The following is a 19,910-nucleotide window of genomic DNA, read 5'->3' as shown; positions in this document are numbered from 1 at the left end:
TAAGAAGAAGGACGGCCATTAACCTTCCACTTGTACACCAACAACTGTAGTATTGTAGTATTTTCCTCTACTGACGCTTTACCTGTTTTCCCAAGCATAAGAGTACTCGTCAAGTTCGTTATCGGGTTGGTCTACTGTTGCACTTTAAGATGAACACACACATACATAGCTACACGCACACACACAGACCCTAACCACAACAGTGCCCCAATAATGACACACACACAGCTGGTTAACCTCTAGCACTTTAAACCACAAAAGTGCCTTAGGAATAACACAGCCTGTCACTCTCTCAGCACTTCACAAGACCTACTTATTATCGGCACGAGCAGCATAAGATGTTTTTAATGATATCTTTGACCTAAATATTACTTTTGGTCTACAAGAATACATTTAAACATACATAGGCTCAGCATCCAAGAATATAGGCCATTTGTCATCCAAGAATACCTTCTTTACGTCCTGTTCCCTACTATTGGGTGGAGCTCTCACCCTCAGCCTTAATAAACCTCGCAGCGCAGAGCGTATGGCAAAGAAATCTAACTTATTACTTCAATCACTCTATAGACATTAAGACAAAGCACAGAAAGTTAAAAGCAGCATGGTATTTATTACAGGAATAATAATAATACCACTGGAACAAAGAATAATAGAAAATAGGACTGACAGTAAAGTCTGGATATATATAATCTTTAGAAAAAGCTTACTAAAAAGTAAAGATGATAAGGATGAATGTCACAGGTGGCTTGTGATCGAGCACTCGTATTTGCTCATAGATGCTTTTCTGACGATCAGATGGAAACGGCTTCACACTGACGTCACTCTGTTCTCTTCTGATATCTTCGTCCCTTCCTCTTCCTCTCTCCTTACTCACTTACTATATCACTCCTCAGACAAGGCATATTTATTCTAAAATTATACCAGGGGAATTTGCAAGATGTGATTGTTAGATATTCTGATTGGCTGGCTGTCACTATGAAGAATTCATTCACTGTCCATTTTCAATAAAACTTTATGTTCTCTGAGGTATCGCTATGCCTTCCTTTCCCAGGCTGTAAGATAATAAGATTGCCATCCTTTCTCAGGTTATTAAGTAATTGAGCCACTAGCATGTCTTCCTTTCTTTGTTGGAATAGCTGTTTTAAAGGTGAGGTATATCTGGGAAGAAGACATGCTTTGATTTGTCCTGAATGTAGCTCATCTGTTGACTTGTCTTGAACAAAATATAATGGACATATAAACCAAAATATATCAGATTTTGTACCCCACAACAAGAACCAAATTGCTGAAAAGAACAAATATAGAGAGAAAAGGAGTTAAGGTAAAGCCAATGAATCCCAAGACAGAAACCAAAAGAGACACCCAATAACAGAGCAAAAAATGAATGAATAAAAACAGAAAGTCCAGAGGAATAACAGCACTTACAGTAAAACTCCAACCATTGCACAACTCGGCTGCCGGTTCTCACTTCTGACCAGTGCTAGGGACATAATGGTGGCTCCGCCTACTGGGGCTCCACCCACAAACTGTAGGGAATAGAGACACATTTAAAAGAGACAATACACAATTATGAGCCAAACAATATAAAAATATGAAGAATAATCATTCCAAATTGACAATCAAACATAAACTACATATCAGTACAGACCGTTAAATAACAACAAACCGCGGCCCACCCATTCATAAAGCTCGACAAGCTGCACGTGTAGACAACTAAATAACGCGTGGCATAAAAGAGCCTGAAAACCAAGCAATGCGCAGATACTGCCCAGTACTATTAGAAGATGACCCCCGAACCCCCAATTAAGCAGGTTTGAAAATGTTCAGTTGTTGGTGAGGTAACAGCAGAGATGGCGGCTTCACCCTCAAGACTTTCCTGAGCACAGACAAGACTGGTGCCACCACATCCTCACGCTGCTCAAGGCTACCCATCAGCCAATGGAGTTTTTCACCAGTGTGGTGGGCAATGTCACACGATGAGGAAGACAATTTAGATCAATAAAGCAACCCCCCATAGACCTTAGAGCAGGGGTCTCCAACTCCAGTCCTGGAGAGCTACTGTGGCTGCAGGGTTTTCATTCTAACCCTTTTCTTAATTAGGGTCTGGATTTTGCTGCTAATCAACTCTTTGCCTTAATTTTAATTGATGCACAACTTAAGACTCGGCCCCCTTGATTATTTCTTTTTTCCTTTAGTAGCAAACAAATGATATTAAGACACAAAGCGTACCAACACATAAAGGACCACCTGCATCCATCACACAATAACTAAAAAATAACAAAAGGTGAAGGCCTCAGTGATGTCGATCTGCTCAGGTCCACAAAACATTTTGACAGCCAGCGCTCTTCAAAAAGAAAATCAACCGTTTTGGAAATGTCTGCCATGGCAGAATGAGCAAGCGCCATGGAATTAAATAATGGGATTAATTAGCAATGAGACTTGGCTTCAAGTTAAGAAACTGAATGAAGGTTAGAGTTTGAGGCCCCAACTTAGTTGGTCATCACATCACTTTACATCAAATTTATGTTTAGGTGCCAGCTAGTGGTCAGAGTCTCAAGAAAAGTCAATTAACCCTTGTTCATGAATGCCATTTTAATAACGTTTCCATGAATGGGGGGTCTTGCAGATCCCCATCTTGCAGACCACTGGTTATATCTGCCTAAGAAGCAATACAATAAGTTCAGAAATTTTTATTACCTCTGAAATGAAGTAAATGTGATGTAAATTTTCGATGGCTTACATGTTACCTTTGTAATAGTAATGCGTGTTCAGTGTTCACCACATCATATAAGATACAGTCCTAGTTGCACTAAAACAAGACGTCAGTTGCACGTCTGATTCGCACTCAGAATCTGCCTCAACTTCAACTTGTTTGCAGGCCAGACGCACAAGGGAACGCACGCTCTGAATGTTGCTGGCAAACCGGAAGTGTGCACTGGGAGCAAGCGGCCTTTATCTTTCTCTCCTTTGCCCTTGGGCACATGTGACAGCGTCGCTTCTTAGCTACATTTGCTGCCAACTTTTGCTTTCTCATCACTTGACACAGCGTCACTTCCATCATCGTTGTCCTCTTCATTTGAGTTGTCTGATGTATCGAAATCCGACATCTCCTTCATTATTTCAGCCAGGGCTTCACTTGCATTGAATTCCTTTGTTGGTCGTTGACTCTTTGTTCATAAACACATCAACTGGACTTGATCTTCAACAAACTATACACCAGCAATGTCTCAGGCAGGAATAAGAACATTTAAACCAAAGAAAATACAAATTTAAATACAACAACAACAACATTTATTTATATAGCACATTTTCATACAAACAGTAGCTCAAAGTGCTTTACATAATAAAGAATAGAAAAATAAAAGACACAATAAAAAAAAAATAAATCAACATTAATTAACATCGAATAAGAGTAAGGTTCAATGGCCAGGGGACAGAAAAACAAAAACTCCAGACGGCTGGAGAAAAAATAAAATCTGTAGGGATTCCAGACCATGAGACCCCCAGTCCCCTCTGGGCATTCTACCTAACATAAATGAAACAGTCCTCTTTGGATTTAGGGTTCTCACGGAAGGGCTTGATGATGATGATGGTCACGTAGACTTCTGCCTTTTAATCCGTCCATCATTGTTGGAGCATCATGAAGCTTTGAGTAGGTGGTGGTGGCAGGCCACACCACAAAGAAACGGAAAAAGAAACAGAAGAGAGTAGGGGTCAGTACGGATTTTAGAGCCACCATGAATAGTTATTATGAAGAATTGAACATACAGAGTATCAGGATTAAGTTAAATTAAGATTAAATTGAAGTTATAGAAAGGCCATGTTAAAGTAATGTGTTTTCAGCAGTGTTTTAAAGTGCTCTACTGTATCAGCCTGGCGAATTCCTATTGGCAGGCTATTCCAGATTTTAGGTGCATAACAGCAGAAGGCCCGCCTCACCACTTCTTTTAAAGTTTTGTTCTTGGAATTCTAAGGAGACACTCATTTGAGGATCTGAGGTTACGATTTGGAATATAAGGTGTCAGACATTCCGATATATAAGATGGGGAGATTATTTAAGGCTTTATAAACCATAAGCAGAATTTTAAAGTCAATCCTGAATGACACAGGTAACCAGTGTAGTGACATCAAAACTGGAGTGATGTGTTCGATTTTCTTTTCCTAGTTAGGATTCTAGCAGCTGCATTCTGCACTAGTTGCAAGCGATTTATATCTTTTTGGGTAGTCCTGAGAGGAGTGCGTTACAGTAATCTAGTCGACTGAAAACAAGCGCGTGAACTAATTTCTCAGCATCTTTCAGTGATATAAGAGGTCTAACTTTACTTATGTTTCTTAAGTGAAAAATGCTGTCCTAATGATCTGATTAATATGTGATTTAAAATTCAGATTACAGTCAACAATCACCCCTAAGCTTTTACCTCCGTCTTGACTTTTAATCCTAATGTATCCAGTTTATTTCTAATAGCCTCATTGTATCCATTATTGCTGATCACTAAAATTTCAGTTTTCTCTTTATTTAACTTGAGAAAATTACTATTCATCCATTCTGAGATACAGTCAGACATTGTGTTAGTGAATCAATAGAATCGGGTCATCAGGTGCTATTGATAAGTACAGCTGTGTGTCATCAGCATAGCTGTGGTAGCTCACGTTGTGCCCTGAGATAATCTGACCTAACGGAAGCATGTAGATTGAGAATAGCAGCGGACCCAGGATAGAGCCTTGTGGAACACCATATGGATATCATGTGTCTTGAGTTGTAATTCCACAACTAACAAAAATTTTCTCCCTGTCAGGTAGGATTCAAACCAATTTAAGACACTGCCAGAGAGGCCCACCCATTGACTAAGGCGATTTCTAAGAATGTTGTGATCAATGGTGTCAAATGCAGCACTCAGATCTAAGAGGATGAGAACAGATAAATGGCCTCTGTCTGCATTTACCCACAAGTCATTTACTACTTTAACGAGTGCAGTTTCTGTGCTGTGATTTGTTCTAAAACCTGACTGAAATTTATCAAGAATAGCATGTTTATTTAGGTGGTCATTTAACTGCATAATGACTGCCTTCTCTAGAACTTTACTTAAGAAAGGCAGGTTAGAGATGGGTCTAAAATTATTCATGATTCAGATTATGTTTCTTAAGTAGGGGTTTAACTACAGCAGTCTTAAGACAGTCTGGGAAGACCCCAGTATCTAGTGACAATTTACTATGTCAAGAACATTATCAATTAGCACGCCTGATACTTCTTTGAAAAACCTTGTTGGTATGGGTCAAGGACAGGTGGAGGTTTTAATTGAGATATTTTTTGTAAATCAGGTAAATCTATCCTAGTGAAAGAGTTTAATTTGTTTATAACAGGATGCTGGGGTTTAGGAGGATCCTTAGTGTTGGAGGATATACTATGTTATTTCTAATATCATTAATTTTTGATTGAAAATACAGCGATAGCCTCACAGGTTTCACTGGAAGCACTTAGGAGGCATTCCTTTGAGCTACCTGGGTTTAGTAGGCGATCAATTGTAGAAAATAAGACTCTGGGATTACTAGCATTGTTATTTATAATCTTGAGAAATAGCAGCGTCTCTCAAGACGGACAGTGTTATTGTATTCTGTTATTTTGACTTTTAATATTTCGTGGTGGATAGTAAGTTTAGTCTTCCTCCATTGACGCTCAGCTCTACGGCATGTTCTCTTTAAATCAGACACTCTTTGGGTCTTCCATGGTATAACAATGCTAGAAGATTTTTTCACTGTCTTTTCAGGTGCAACTATGTCAACAGCAGCTCTCACTTTAGTATTAAATCTTTCCACCTTACTATTTACATTATCCTCGCTATTATAGCTGGCACTATAAACGGACTGATTGCTTAAAATGTTTGTAAGTTTTAAAGCTGCTGCCGAGTCAAAGAAGCGTTTTTAACAATATGCTTCTCATGAGTGTTTTTTATCATTATTTCTATATTAAAAAGTAGAAGAAAATGGTCTGATAGACCAATATCAATGATCTGTTTTATATCAACTTTCAGTCCTTTAGTAATCACTAAGTCTAATGTATGACCTGTTTTATGTGTAGGCTGATTTATGAGTTGTCTCAAATCAAAAGAATCCAGGAGGTTCATAAATTCTTTTACTTTTAGATCACACTGATTATCTATATGAAAATTAAAGTCGCCAACTATTAGGAGTGTGTCATAGTTAGTAATTAAAATTGACATTAAGTCAGAGAATTCCTCAAAAAACGACGCGTTATATTTAGGAGGTCTATACACGGATAGTACTAGAACTTGAGAATCTCCATGAATAACAACGGCGAGATACTCAAAGGACTTGAACTTACCAAAACTGACATCTTTACATTTTAATCGGCTCGAGTAAATGTTAGCCAATCCGCCCCCCCTTTTTCCCTGGCGGTCTGCATGAGTAAAACTGTAATCCGAGGCAGATTCGATTAAAACAGCCGTGCATCTGAACAAGCCATGTTTCATTTAGTAATATAAATCTATTTTTATCACTAATAAGATCGTTGATAAAAAACGTTTTGTTAGTTAAAGCTCTAACATTTAATAGTGCCATATTTAATGTTTCGGAGGTGCAGAGATGAGTACTATGTGCGTTATTGATATTTGGAATAGGAACTAAATTATTATTATTAGCGCCGCTCTGTGTGTATTTTTTGTTTAATCTGTGATCTGTTTTTATAGTTTTAATACATTGGTCCTCTAAAATAGTAATTTTAATTAGATTATTGGAGTTTATGCCGTATTTCCTAGATTTTTTTATGTCTACGTCTTATTATAGTATTAATGTTGTGCACTTTAATGGAAGATTCTATTAAACATTATCATGTCCTAGCACAACAGTATTATTTCGGAAGGGTTAAGAGCAGAGACAGATAGTCAAGATAAACGAATTACCTTCGATATGTTTTTGGAGAGGACCCTGTTCAGATGCAGGCCATCACGCTTGAAGAAACGCGGCCTTTCCAAAAGAGATTCCAATTGTTGATGAAACCGACATCCTTCTTCTTGCAGAAACCCTGTAGCCAGTTGTTCAATCCTAGCAGACGACTGTAGTACTCGTTGGATCGTCTGACGAGAGGTAGTGGACCCGAAACGAAGATCTTTGCCGAAGTAAATAGAAAATTCAAATATAAAATATAAAACGAAGCAAAACGCTCGTACAAAAATGGTAACGTTTCCACAAATGGGGGGTCTCGGAAAGCCCCAACTACTTTGTGCTACTGTAGCACTTATTTGCACTAAGCTATTGAGAAGCGGATTTCGGCACATTTTTCAAGACAACACAAAATGAAAAGTCAGAAAATGTCATGGCCGTCGTATTACCTTGAAAGGGAAAGAATTTGAAAATCTGCGACTGGGGGTCTTGGAGACCCCGTCATTCATGGATTAGGGTTAATGTAAAGGTGAAATAGTTAATTAGAAGCAAGAACGGGTTACTAATTAAGGAAAGGGTTAGAACGGCGGTTCTGAACCTGCGGGTAACAAAAAAGGGGGCGCGAAGATGTGAAAAAAAGAAAACAAGAATCGAAAATATGAAAAATACATCTATTGAAACCTAAACAAATGAACTTAAACTACTTCTGATACTAGAAAAATAAATACAGAGTTAGATAAATGTCGAAACTTAGGTGGATTTTATTATAGGTGTATTGGCAGCAAAAAATATAGGAATACATTTTATTAGGGTTTCAAAAAAACGTTAGGGTGTGTGACTAAAACCGTTATGAAAACTCGGGTCACAAATACTTAAAGGTTGAGTATCGCTGGGTTAGAATGAAAACTTGCAGCCACAGTAGCTCTCCAGGACTGGAGTTGGAGACCCCTGCCTTAAACTGTCAAGGCATTGCTGATAAAGGACAGGGCCTATTAAAGCCCACTGCAACACTCCTCGTGTGATAATAAATAAATATACAGTTGTTGCCGCTGTTGTTGCTGTTCCTGACCTGGACGGGAGGCCCCAGTTACACCAGATGTATTCACAATACCTTCCCTGGCTGGGATATACAAGAAAGGGACAGGGAAGGGACTCTCTCTCTCTCTCTCTCTCTCTCAAGGGGCTTTTAATTCCCCCCAGCACACTAGATGGCAGCAGGGAACTGTTTGGACACCAACAGGGAATGCTGGGAATTGTAGTCCAGTAACACAGGCCTGTTGGGGTCCGTGGGTGTAGCAAGAAGGTGCTGCAGGGAGTTACACTCCTAAGTAATTTAAGACTTCCATTTGACCCGGAAGTGCTTCCAATGGGCGGAGCCCTGGCACCAGAAGTACTCCCTGGTCCTCAATAAAAGGGACGGCACTGCCTTGTCCAGGTGAGTCACAGCTGGGAGTGGAGGAAGAAATATTTAGAATTAAAGTGCTTCCGTCTTTCCAAATAATAAAGTATGGTGCTAATAGAACTATAAGAAACATGTCACGTATGTATTAATAAATAAGGATGTATTATGCTAACTGAACAAATGTAATCTAATACAGACACTAAGCTGTAAGAGTGTATTCCTTAATGACAAATGTGCTAAACTAACTTTTAAGGTAGCTTTTGATATTGTATAACCAATTATTATGTGTGATGATCATTATGTGCAAAACGCAAGCTATAATAAGATTCTTAAATTGTAACTGCCACATAGCCGTTGAACTGTTGTAACCTTGATGGTGCGGAAGAATAGGGAAGTACATGTTTTGCAAAGTGCTGTCTCTGTAACTGTCCTGCAAAACTAGCCATAAAGACTACCGTGTACTTCTGCACGTAATGATGTAATGTGTCATCTTCAGCTACTTGCAAACTCTGCATGACCTCATATTTAGCTGCCATACTTCCTTTTTTTTGTTTAGTAAAATTCTTCTTCTTGTTCTTCTTCTTTTCTTTCGGCTGCTCCCATTAGGATTTGCCACAGCAGATCATCTTTCTGTCCTCGTCATCTTGCTCTGTCACCCCCATCACCAGCATGTCCTCTCTCACCACATCCATAAACCTTCTCTTAGTCCTTCCTCTTCTCCACTTCCCTGGCAGCTCTATCCTTAGCATCCTTCTCCCAATATACCCAGCATTTCTGCTCTTCACATATCCACACCAACGCAATCTCGCCTCTCTGACTTTGTCTCCCAACCATCCAACTTGAGCTGACCCTCTAATGTCCTCATTTCTAATCCTGTCCATCCTCGTCGCCCCCAGTGCAAATCTTAACATCTTTAACTCTGCCACCTCCAGCTCTGTTTCCAGCTTTCTGGTCAGTGCCACCTTCCCCAGCCCATATAACATAGCTGGTCTCTCTACCGTCCTGTAGACCTTCACTGTCATTCTTGCTGATACCCGTCTGTCACAAATCACTCCTGACACTCTTCTCCACCCACTCTACCCTGCCAGCACTCTCCTTTTCAATTCTCTTCCACAATCCCCATTACTCTGTACTGTTGATCCCTCGTATTTAAACTCATCCACCTTTGCCAACTCTACTCCCCTCATCCTCACCATTCCACTGGCCTACCTCTCATTCACACACATGTATTCTGTTGTTCTTACTGACCTTCATTCCTCTCCTCTCCTCTCATATCTCCACCTCTCCAGGATCTCCTCAACCTGCTCCCTACTCTCACTACAGATCACAATGTCATCAGCAAACATCACAGTCCACGGGGACTCCTGTCTAATCTCATCTGTCAGCCTGTCCATCACCATTACAAATAAGAAAGAGCTCAGAGCCGATCCCTGAAGTAATCCCACCTCCATCACTCCCACTGCAGACCTCACCACGGTCACACAACTCTTACGTACTTCTCTGCCACTCCCGACTTCCTCATACTATACCACAGCTCCTCTCTAGTCACCCTGTCATCTGCTTTCTCCAGGTCCACAAAGACACAATGCAACTCCTTCTGGCCTTCTCTAAACTTCTCCATCAACATCCTCAGAGCAAACATCACATCTGTGGTGCTCTAAACTGGTATAAAACTGAGCGAACTCCCTTCTTTGGACAGGCTGCCTGATCTGACTGTCAGTGAAAGGCTTGCTGCACGTAGCAAATTGAGCTGGCAGGTGGAGGCAGCCTCTCTGCTCACCAAGAATAAAGAAATTGCTTTTTACTTTTTATTGGTTTCCACCTTCTGTTGTTCCCGACTTTCAGCGGCCACAGAGTGGAGACCTTCAACACGCGACTGGAGGAGTAGCAGTGAAGAGGAGGGATGGAGAGAGAGAGAAGGACGAAGAAGCACTTTGCTTGGCTGTTTTGTAATGAGCACCCCTTGGATTTGAACCCGGGACTGTTTTTGGGTGTTTGTGCTTAGGATTTGGGGCTCTGTGGCGCCCCCTAACCTTCACTATAGGGATCAACCAGGTTAAGTGGAACTCATGACACACTCATTCAGTAGATGTGACAATCATTGTCAAGCCACACACAGTCCTGATTTCGTCTTGGGATGGAACATTCCGGATGCAATTTCCTCCACCATTTCCAATGTGCTGCAGTGCATTTCATTTCAAACCTGGAGTCTCCATTAATTCCTCCTTAATGTGAACTACAGTGATTTTTTTTTTTTTTTGACCTCAGGGGGCTCTTAAAGATTATTTATTCGACACACAAAATCTACCGACGTACTCACGATAACAGGGGATAACGAGGCCTGTGACTTATTGGCTAACCGTGTCCTTCTCCTGTCTCTTTTATGACGACAAATAAAAAAGTCAGCCGGATATCTGCAGAGCATCAGTCATGTCTGCCCTCTCTCATTAGGCGACGAGCACTTCTGATTGCAGCTAATTACACATGCGCACTGCCGAGGGTCTCCAGGAGCCGGCCAGGAGTTCAGACGTGAGCTGGTGTGGGAATTGACAGATGAACACGAGGATAAAGTCATCTGGGAGTGAAGCGGAGTGATCCTAAAAATGAGAAAACTGTGTGCACCAGTCCAGCAGTATTTCAGCGGCCTAAAATAATACAAGTAATAATAATAATAATGAAATAATGAAAATAGTCATGGTGTGAATGAGATCTGCCTGAGTCTGTAAATCAGACATAGCAAGCATGTGTGCGTTGGTGTGATCAGTCGATTCTGGTGTGTTGGTGGTCCTGTGATGCAATGATGCCCAGACTGCCCAATGCCCACCCCATTACCACAAATCCCATTAAGTAGGATTGTATATGTTAGGCTCAAAATAACTACCGGCAAATCAACCACAGTACAGACCCTCACAAGTAGAGGGCAATCAGTGCTGTCAGAATATGCTACCCCATTATCACAAATCGCATTAAAAAATGTGAATATGTTAGACTCAAAATAACTACTGGCCAATCAACAGCAGAACCCATCTTCAGCAGTAGAGGGTGCTCAGTGCTATCAGAATAATCTACCCCATTATCACAAATCTTATTTGAATATATTACGTCCCAAATAACTACTGGCAAATTAGGGTTAGGGTTAGGGTTAGGTAATGCTACACCGATCCCTCTCCCACTTGGACAGAGGCAGTGGTGCAGTAAGAATTATGTTTCTGGACTTCTCTAGCGCCTTCAACCTCTGCTCCTTAGGGACAAGCTGACAGAGATGGGAGTAGATTCATACCTGGTGTCATGGATCATGGACTATCTTACAGACAGACCTCAGTATGTGCGTCTTGGGAACTGCAGGTCTGACATTGTGGTCAGCAGCACAGGAGCGCTGCAGTGGACTGGACTTTCTCCGGTCCTGTTCAGCCAACATACATCGGACTTCCAATATGACTCGGAGTCCTGCCATGTGCAAAAGTTCACTGACGACACTGCTATGGTGGGCTGCATCAGGAGTGGGCAGGAGGAGGAGTATAGGAACCTAATCAAGGACTTTGTTAAATTACAGCTGAACACCAGCAAAACCAAGGAACTGGTGGTGGATTTTAGAAGGCCCAGGCCCCTCATGGACCCCGTGATCATCAGAGGTGACTGTGCAGAAGGTGCAGACCTATAAATACCTGGGAGTGCAGCTGGATGATAAACTGGACTGGACTGCCAATACTGATGATCTGTGTAAGAGAGGACAGAGCCGACTATACTTCATTAGAAGGCTCGCATTCTTCAACATCTGCAATAAGATGCTGCAGATGTTCTATCAGACGGTTGTGGCGAGCGCCCTCTTCTACGCGGTGGTGTGCTGAGGAGGCAGCTTAAAGAAGAGGGACGCCTCACGCTTGGACAAACTGGTGAGGAAGGCAGGCTCTATTGTAGGCACGGAGCTGGACAGTTTGACATCCGTGGCAGAGCGACGGGCGCTGAGCAGACTCCTGTCAATCATGGAGAATCCACTGCATCCACTGAACAGGATCATCTCCAGACAGAGGAGCAGCTTCAGAGACAGACTGCTGTCACCATCCTGCTCCACGGACAGACTGAGGAGACCCCACACTATGTGACTCTTCAATTCCACCCGGGGGGGGTAAACGTTAACATTATACAAAGTTATTGTCTGTTATACCTGCATTGTTATTACTCTTTAATTTAATATTGTTCTTTAGTATGCTGCTGCTGGAGTATGGGAATATCCTCTTGGGATTAATAAAGTATCTATCTATCTATCTATCTATCTATCTATCTATCTATCTATCTATCTATCTATCTATCTATCTATCAACAGCAGTGGCCATAGTCACAAGTAGAGGGGATCCAGTGCTATCAGAATAAGCCACTCCGCTATCAGAAATCCCATTAAACAGATCTGAATATGTTACGCTCAAAACAACTATTGGCCAATCAACCGCAGTACCCATCATTGCCAGTAGGAGACAGTCAGTGCAATCAGAATTTGCTACCTCATTACCACAAATCCCAATAAACAGGTTTGAATATGTTATGCTCAAAATAACTACTAACCAATCAACAAGCGTACCCATCCTCGCATATAGAGGGCACTCAGGGCTATCAGAATATGCTACCCTAATATTAAAAACCCCATTTGAATATATTAAGTTCCAAATAATTACTGGCCAATCAACAGCAGTACCACCATCACCAGTAGAGGGTTCTCGGTGCTGTCAGAATATGCTACCCCATTATCACAAATCCCATTAAACAGATTTGAATATTTTAAACTCAAAATAATTAATATACAATGCTATCAGGCTGTGCTACCCCATTATCACAAATCCCATTTGAATATATTAAGTTCCAAATAATTACTGGCCAATCGACAGCAGTATCCATCGTTACCAGTAGAGGGTGTTCCGTGTTATCAGGCTGTGCCACCCCATTACCATGAATCCTGTTAAGAAAGTTAATGCCAAGCTCAAATAGTATGTCACCGCTTGTACCTGGAAGGTTGCTGGTTCAAACCCCATTACTGCCAGAAAGGAGGCTGCTCTGTTAGGCTCTTAAAGAAGCCCTTAACCTGACAGTTACTCCAGGGGTGCTATACAATGGCTGACCCTGCACTCTGACCCGCAAAAATGATTTCCTATCGGGGATTAACAAAGTACAGTATATGAAATCAAGAAAAAATTGCTATTGGCCAATAAACAGCAGTACTCCAATTCACCAACAGAGGGCAGCTAATGACTGCTGTAGTTGGCTCTGATGTAAATCATGCATGTGTGAGTGTGTGAGTGTGTGTGTGTGTAGGGGAGGGGGTTTTAGAAATGATCTTATGAGCAAGCTTTTTTTAACAGAATTTGTCTTACAGTGATGATGTAAGGCACTATAAAAGCACAGACGTACGTATCCATAACTGTTTTCAGAACTAATACAAAGGTGTGGTGCCTGAGCTGTAGGACAACTTCATCAAAATATGTTTGCCATCATCAGTGATCTGCTTGATGAAATTATGAACACAGAGTCACACACGGGTCCTGAACTTCAGTCTTTGTGTTCACATATAGCGCCTTTTGATAGTAAACGTCACTGCAGAGCACTTCAAGCTCTCATAGCTGTCATAGTTTGAAATAAAGACAGAAGAAGTATCAAGTGAGAGAAAGCAGAGACGGGACTGTCATCTGTGCTTATATATAGTGCCTTACAATAGTGAATGCTAGTAAGAGCTTTACAAGTAGAATACAAAACTGCTTCATTATATAAAGATATAAATATAGATATATAGTACATACACATATACATACATGAATGTCTATCTATCCATTATATAGAGCCTTTCATGTCTATCTATCTATCATATAGTGCCTTTCACTCTATCTATCTATCTATCTATTATATAGTGCCTTTCATCTATCTATCTATCTATCTATCTATCTATCTATCATATAGTGCCTTTCACTCTATCTATCTATCTATCTATCTATCTATCTATCTATCTATCTATCTATTATATAGTGCCTTTCATATCTATCTATCTATCTATCTATCTATCATATAGTGCCTTTCATATCCATCTATCTATCTATCTCTTGTACTGTATATATATATATATTGGTATTTCACTTTCAATAATGGCAGGGGATGTCACTCACTCAGAGTTGAACCCGCACCCTGGTGGTGTAAAGTTCAGTGCTTTAGCCACAGCCTTGCTCAGTAATATAGTGCCTTTCTATAGTTAATACCATTCCATTAATAAACTGCAGTCGCCCCCGTATATTACCTCACTTCTCATTTCGGCAGATGAAGTTGCTCACTCAGGGTGACATTGAGGCTGAGACTGAAGCCGCGTCATTGTCATTTCTAGTCCGTGTCCTTTGCCGCTGGGCCACATTGACTTTTACAGCTTTGAGATGCGCACCAAATGCCATGAGCATTAGGAGGGCAGCCTTTGTAAAAGCATCCAGTAGGTGGCGCCGACAATATGCATGGCATTGGTGCCACACACCTTGATATGGCACATGTTAGAAGGCTAACCGGTGTCACCTCACATTTCGGTTTCACTTTCCGTTACACTTTTCAGACTAAATCAGCATCCTCAGGTAAAACAAATCAGAAGCACTGGCACTTCATTCATAATTTGATTTGGGGGGGGGCGGTACAATAATTAGCGTATCAAGTGGCACTGATGAGAGGCTCCTACAAGCAAGGTGACAGAATTAGGGCGTAATTACTTGCAAAGGTGAACAGACAGGAGCGCCACCAGTGCAAGTAAAGAAGAAACGTGTGAGTTGCGCTATGGAGCTCTGAGCTGTTTGATGGACCCCCAGATACAGCAGGCCACAGTCTGTTTAGTGGTCCCATGTGGGCCAGGGGGCTGCACAGGCAGAAAGCAACCCTGGATGGGAAGTCCGTTTATCAAAGTGAAGCAGATCTCTGAAGATGTGGCAGAAGCCAGAAGGCAGTCCTGTAAAGGGCGTCACATGCAGACCCCCACTTAAAAAGAGAAAGGGTTGAGAACCGAATAAAAATTTCTTCAGCCTTGATGAATCGTCCAATTGGACACATTGAGAGCACACAAAGTGATTGGGCTGGGAACTGAAGCCAAGTCCTGGGAGGTGGGAGGAAACTGAAGGAACTAAAGAACATGGGGGGAACCTGTAGACTCCCCATGGGAAATGAGAACCAGGCTGGAAATCAAAGCTAAGCCCCCAAAACTGTGAGGACGCAGGGAAAAATACAAAGAGAGGTCAGGAGAACATGCAACCTGCAGATAGAGAGTTTAGAGGGGGGATTGAACCCAGATCTCCCATAAACACAGGAGGAGGAGTCAGTAGAAGCCCCCCACTAACCCCACACCCCCTCTGAACCCACACACACCGACAGGGAAAAGTGCACTGAGGCTGGGATTTGAACCCGGGACTGAGAGGGCATATGAAGGAAACTTGGAGACCTTCAAGAAACATTCATATGTGCACATGGAGAGAACAAGCAACCTCCACACAGAAAGGGACAAGGAACTGAATGAAGAGGCTCGAGGACCAAGAGAAACATTCACAGGAACACATTGAGGGCATTGTGGTCCCCCAGGGGGCGCTGCAGCTCCATAAACACAAATGCTCAGTCACAAGTTCACTATAAATTCAAAAGGTTTTATTGTGAGAAACTCTTACATGGATGCGTTTCTCACACCACAGCCGCCACTCTGATTCTTCCTCTCTCCGCAGCTCTGTTGCACTCCGGAATTCTGCCATCACTCCCCCATCTCCTCCAGCAAGCTTTGTCTTCCTCCTTCCTGACATCGCCTGGATCAAGGAGACCACTCCTTTTATATAAAACCCAGGAGGACTTCTGGGGTCTTGATACTTCTGGGTACATCTAGAGCTTGACAAAGTAGTGCCCCCTAGTGGCACCCACAGGACCCAACAGGGCTGGCCAAAAAGAACTACAAGTCCCAGCATGCTCTGCGGGTCGCCATAGTTGAGCCAATAATATAATTATAATGATATAATTGTATATTTTTAGCAGTATTCTTTAATACCATAAACAATATGAAATCACACCCTGAAATGATCCTGTCTATATACAGAGATGAATGTAACCCGTGTGTCTCTTTTTTGTTTTATTGTTATATCTATTATTATTTTAATATATAATGTACGGTATTTTTATTAAACTACTCAGATATCAATTGTTTATATACAATTTGCTTAAGATATTGATGTGCTTTTCATGTTTGTACTTCTATTTATTTCAGGAATATTGTTTTAAAAAAAATAATAGAAAAAGATTTTAGTAAAACCCTGAATAATAAATAAATAAATAAATGTAAATTGCTCAGAATGACAGTGCGAAGCAGTTGCTTTAATTCAAGAAACTCCGAATTGGTCGCTATGAGTCGGCATCTGAAGTGTCTGCTGTAAACGTCGCAGTTGATGGCCGAAGGTTTACGTCCCCCGCGATCAACAACAACAACAACAACAATAATAATAATAATAATAATAATAATAATAATAATAATAATAATAATAATAAGTTTGATTCACAATAATAATGATAATAATAATAATTATTATTCTTATTACGTAAGACTGTTAATTCTTGATACAGTTGCTATGAATTTTCACGCATGCGCCCTTGAATTAAAAAGAAATCGTCCTAACTGGAAGAGGACAGAGGGGGATATTAAGTTTTTTTTTTTTTTTTCTTTTCTCTTACTGGTTCAGAAGAGTCGTTAATTAAAGCGCCACCCGAAACGGGAAGTTTTGGAATTAGGTGTTAGCGATCCCCTGGGTCGTCGGTGGTTGTTTGGGACCAACGCAGCCTCGTTTAGAGTTATAACGGAGCAGTGGAGTGGCGCGCAACAAGCGTTCGCTCTGAAAGTCTTTTATAAAAATGGCGATAGTGTGACTGCGGCGCCCACTACCAGTTAGGACGTCATGATCGTGTCCCGATTGCTCATCGAAAACGTGGTTTCAACAGGACGGAGCCACTTCGCAGACTGCCTGACAATCTATGGCCGCTATTTCACGCATCGGTGACACTCCATGGCCTCCGAGATCCTCAGATCTCACTGTTTGTGATTATTTTTTTTTTCTGTGGGGGCATCTTAAAAACCAAATGTACCGCATACGTCCTGCAACCATTGCCGCGCCACTGAGTAGGAAATCACCGGCATTCCTCTTAACGTGTTATGTCGAGCAATGCAGAATTTCCACAACAGGCTGTCAGAATGTGTGCGGAGAGATGGACAACACCTTCATGATGTGTTCTTCAAAACATAAAATGCGTATTGAATGAATATTGATTATCATCAGTTGAATATCCAATGGAATACATTTCATCATTAAATGTATTCTGTAATGTGTTTATTCGTACATTAAATGTCAACTGAAACTGAAAATTTCACACCTGTAATAATAATGTGTTTATATAGCGCCTTTCCCACGCTCAAAGAACTGTAACAGGGCTAAAAGCAAAGATGCCGTTCATAACACGCAGGACACATACGAGGATCACCAAACGGCACTGTCTAGCCGCGCCTACCGCCCTCTCAGCTTTGACGAGTGAAATTAACGAATGAATGAATAATGAAATAAATACACAAAGAAATAAGCCCCCAAAATACCTTTGGTGACACATTTAATTATTTATCCTCCCACTTCAGGTTACGATTTTGTATTTATTGTCATATTTCATAACACTTTTTTTTCCTTAAGAACTTGTGAGACGCTCTGTAAACTGCTTCGCGGACACCGTTCCATATTTGCTGTGACTACCAGCCCGGGGGCGGTCACGTACCTTTCACTCATCCTAAAAGTGTCAAGTCAACGGCTGAGCCCCACCAACCCCCCCTCAACCCCCCCAGCGCTCTCCCGCCGCGAGTCACCGAAGAATTCCCGCAGATCAAAGCGGAGGCTCACTCACCTGTGGCGACCGTTGATGTGCCGCTGCGGAGCACCTGCGCGCGGGCTCGTCCTTCACATCGGGCGCCCATGTCGGCTAACTGAAGATCTGCGGTTTAGACGGCTGCGCAGGCTGGGATTTCTAAAGGGGTTGAGGTGCCAACGTGCGGCGCGGGTGAGAGCAAAGAAAGAAAGAAAGAAAGAAAGAAAGAAAGAAAGAAAGAAAGAGTCCATTCTGCCTTAAGAACGAATGAAGAGATAGAAAGGCGATTCGACGTGGTCACCGGGGCCGCTGGTCTTACAGGTGTGTTGGTTTGCCCATCCTAACACGTGGACTGCAGACGAGTATAGCGCCTTGCAGAGAAGTGTCTATGTGGCACCTGCCAGAGCCACCTACTTTATTCAGATAATGGCTATTTATAAACGGGTAGGCACAGAGGTGACTGATGTCCGGATTGGCTCCTGTCACAGCAGGCTCTTGGATTCTCATATGTGCAAGGGATTTATTGGGTCTGAGAATGTTATGTTATGCTATTATTGGTTATTAGGTGGCATGATTGGTACAGTTGGAAGTAATGGTTCATGTCAGTGTCTGTCATGTTCTCTCTGTGCGTCTGCTGGTTTTCTCTGGGCACCCCTGTTTTCCTCCCATTTTGCCTGCAATGGACTGGCACGCCATCTGTTAATAAACTGGTCAAGTCTCTGTCTGTGTACGATCTGCATGCTCTCCCAGGGGATGCTGGTTTATCTGTTAGTTTTGTTTGTAGGGTGGTATGGCAGTAAAGTGGTGGGCACTGGTAGCTTTAAGGACTTCAAATCAAATCAGAACCAACTATCTGCCTATCTGCAGTTGGCATGTTCTCCCTGTACCCCTGAAGTTTCAGGGCACTCTGATGTGTCTGTTCTTTTTGATTGTACGGCAGTATGGCAGTGAAGACGTGGGCACTGGTAGCTTTAAGGACTTGAAATCAAATTTGATCTGCCAATGTGCAGTTGGCACGTTCTCCTTTTACCCCTGAAGTTTGTATCAGGACATTCTGGTGTGTCGGTTCTTTTTGATGGTACGGTGGTATGGCAGTGAATTGGTGGGCACTGGTAGCTTTAACCACTTGAGATCAAATCTATTCTGCCAATCTGCAGTTGGCATGTTCTCCCTGTGGCCCTGTAGTTTGCCACTGGCTTTTCTCGGCTGTCCCCCAAAGGCAGGTTTGTTGGGTCAATGGAAAGCGGAAACGGAGCAGAGCTGCATATTTTCTTGCTGGACAGCCTTTGCTTTCTGGACTCCCCTTTCAAACCTCAAGACCCTCAGCCAGTCCAATAAACACACCTGCCTGGCACTGCTGGCAAAGTTTGACGATGTTGGCATGGCGTAACATTCAGGTGTGTTCAGTGACTATGTGAACTAATTTGAAAGTTGGAGCATTTCACATTTCTTATTTACTTCCTTTATGAGTCAGTTTTGACATTTTTGTTTATTAAACAGTTTTATAATAACGAGTCACATTCAAAAGTAATAGCGATATTAGAACGCCATCCTACGTGTTAGCAGACGACGTTATAGCTGCGCTTTGCAATGGACTTCAAAATGGAGCCCAAAGAGGCCCGTGGGGACTCAATGGCTTTCACGCACAGCAGACTGCAATTCAAGCGACGTGACGATGGCATCGAGTGGGGGGGTCTATGACTAATTGTTTCATTTTCTTACACATAACATT

General features: G+C 41.9%; 1 long non-coding RNA gene across 1 annotated transcript; it reads right to left on the bottom strand.

Annotated features, from left to right (window-relative positions):
* Positions 1 to 1,265: 1,265 nt before the first annotated feature.
* On the bottom strand, positions 1,266 to 18,285 carry LOC120517636. The gene is made up of 3 exons (XR_005631071.1): positions 18,218 to 18,285; positions 1,426 to 1,526; positions 1,266 to 1,285 (listed from the first exon to the last, which is right to left on the bottom strand). It is a non-coding gene; the product is annotated as an uncharacterized LOC120517636 (long non-coding RNA).
* Positions 18,286 to 19,910: the final 1,625 nt, after the last annotated feature.

The sequence above is a fragment of the Polypterus senegalus genome, chromosome 1, assembly GCF_016835505.1.
Source record: "Polypterus senegalus isolate Bchr_013 chromosome 1, ASM1683550v1, whole genome shotgun sequence".
Taxonomy (NCBI): Eukaryota; Metazoa; Chordata; class Cladistia; order Polypteriformes; family Polypteridae; genus Polypterus; species Polypterus senegalus.
The sequence above is the reverse complement of the archived record's forward strand: the minus strand, read 5'-3'. Positions and strand labels throughout refer to the sequence as shown.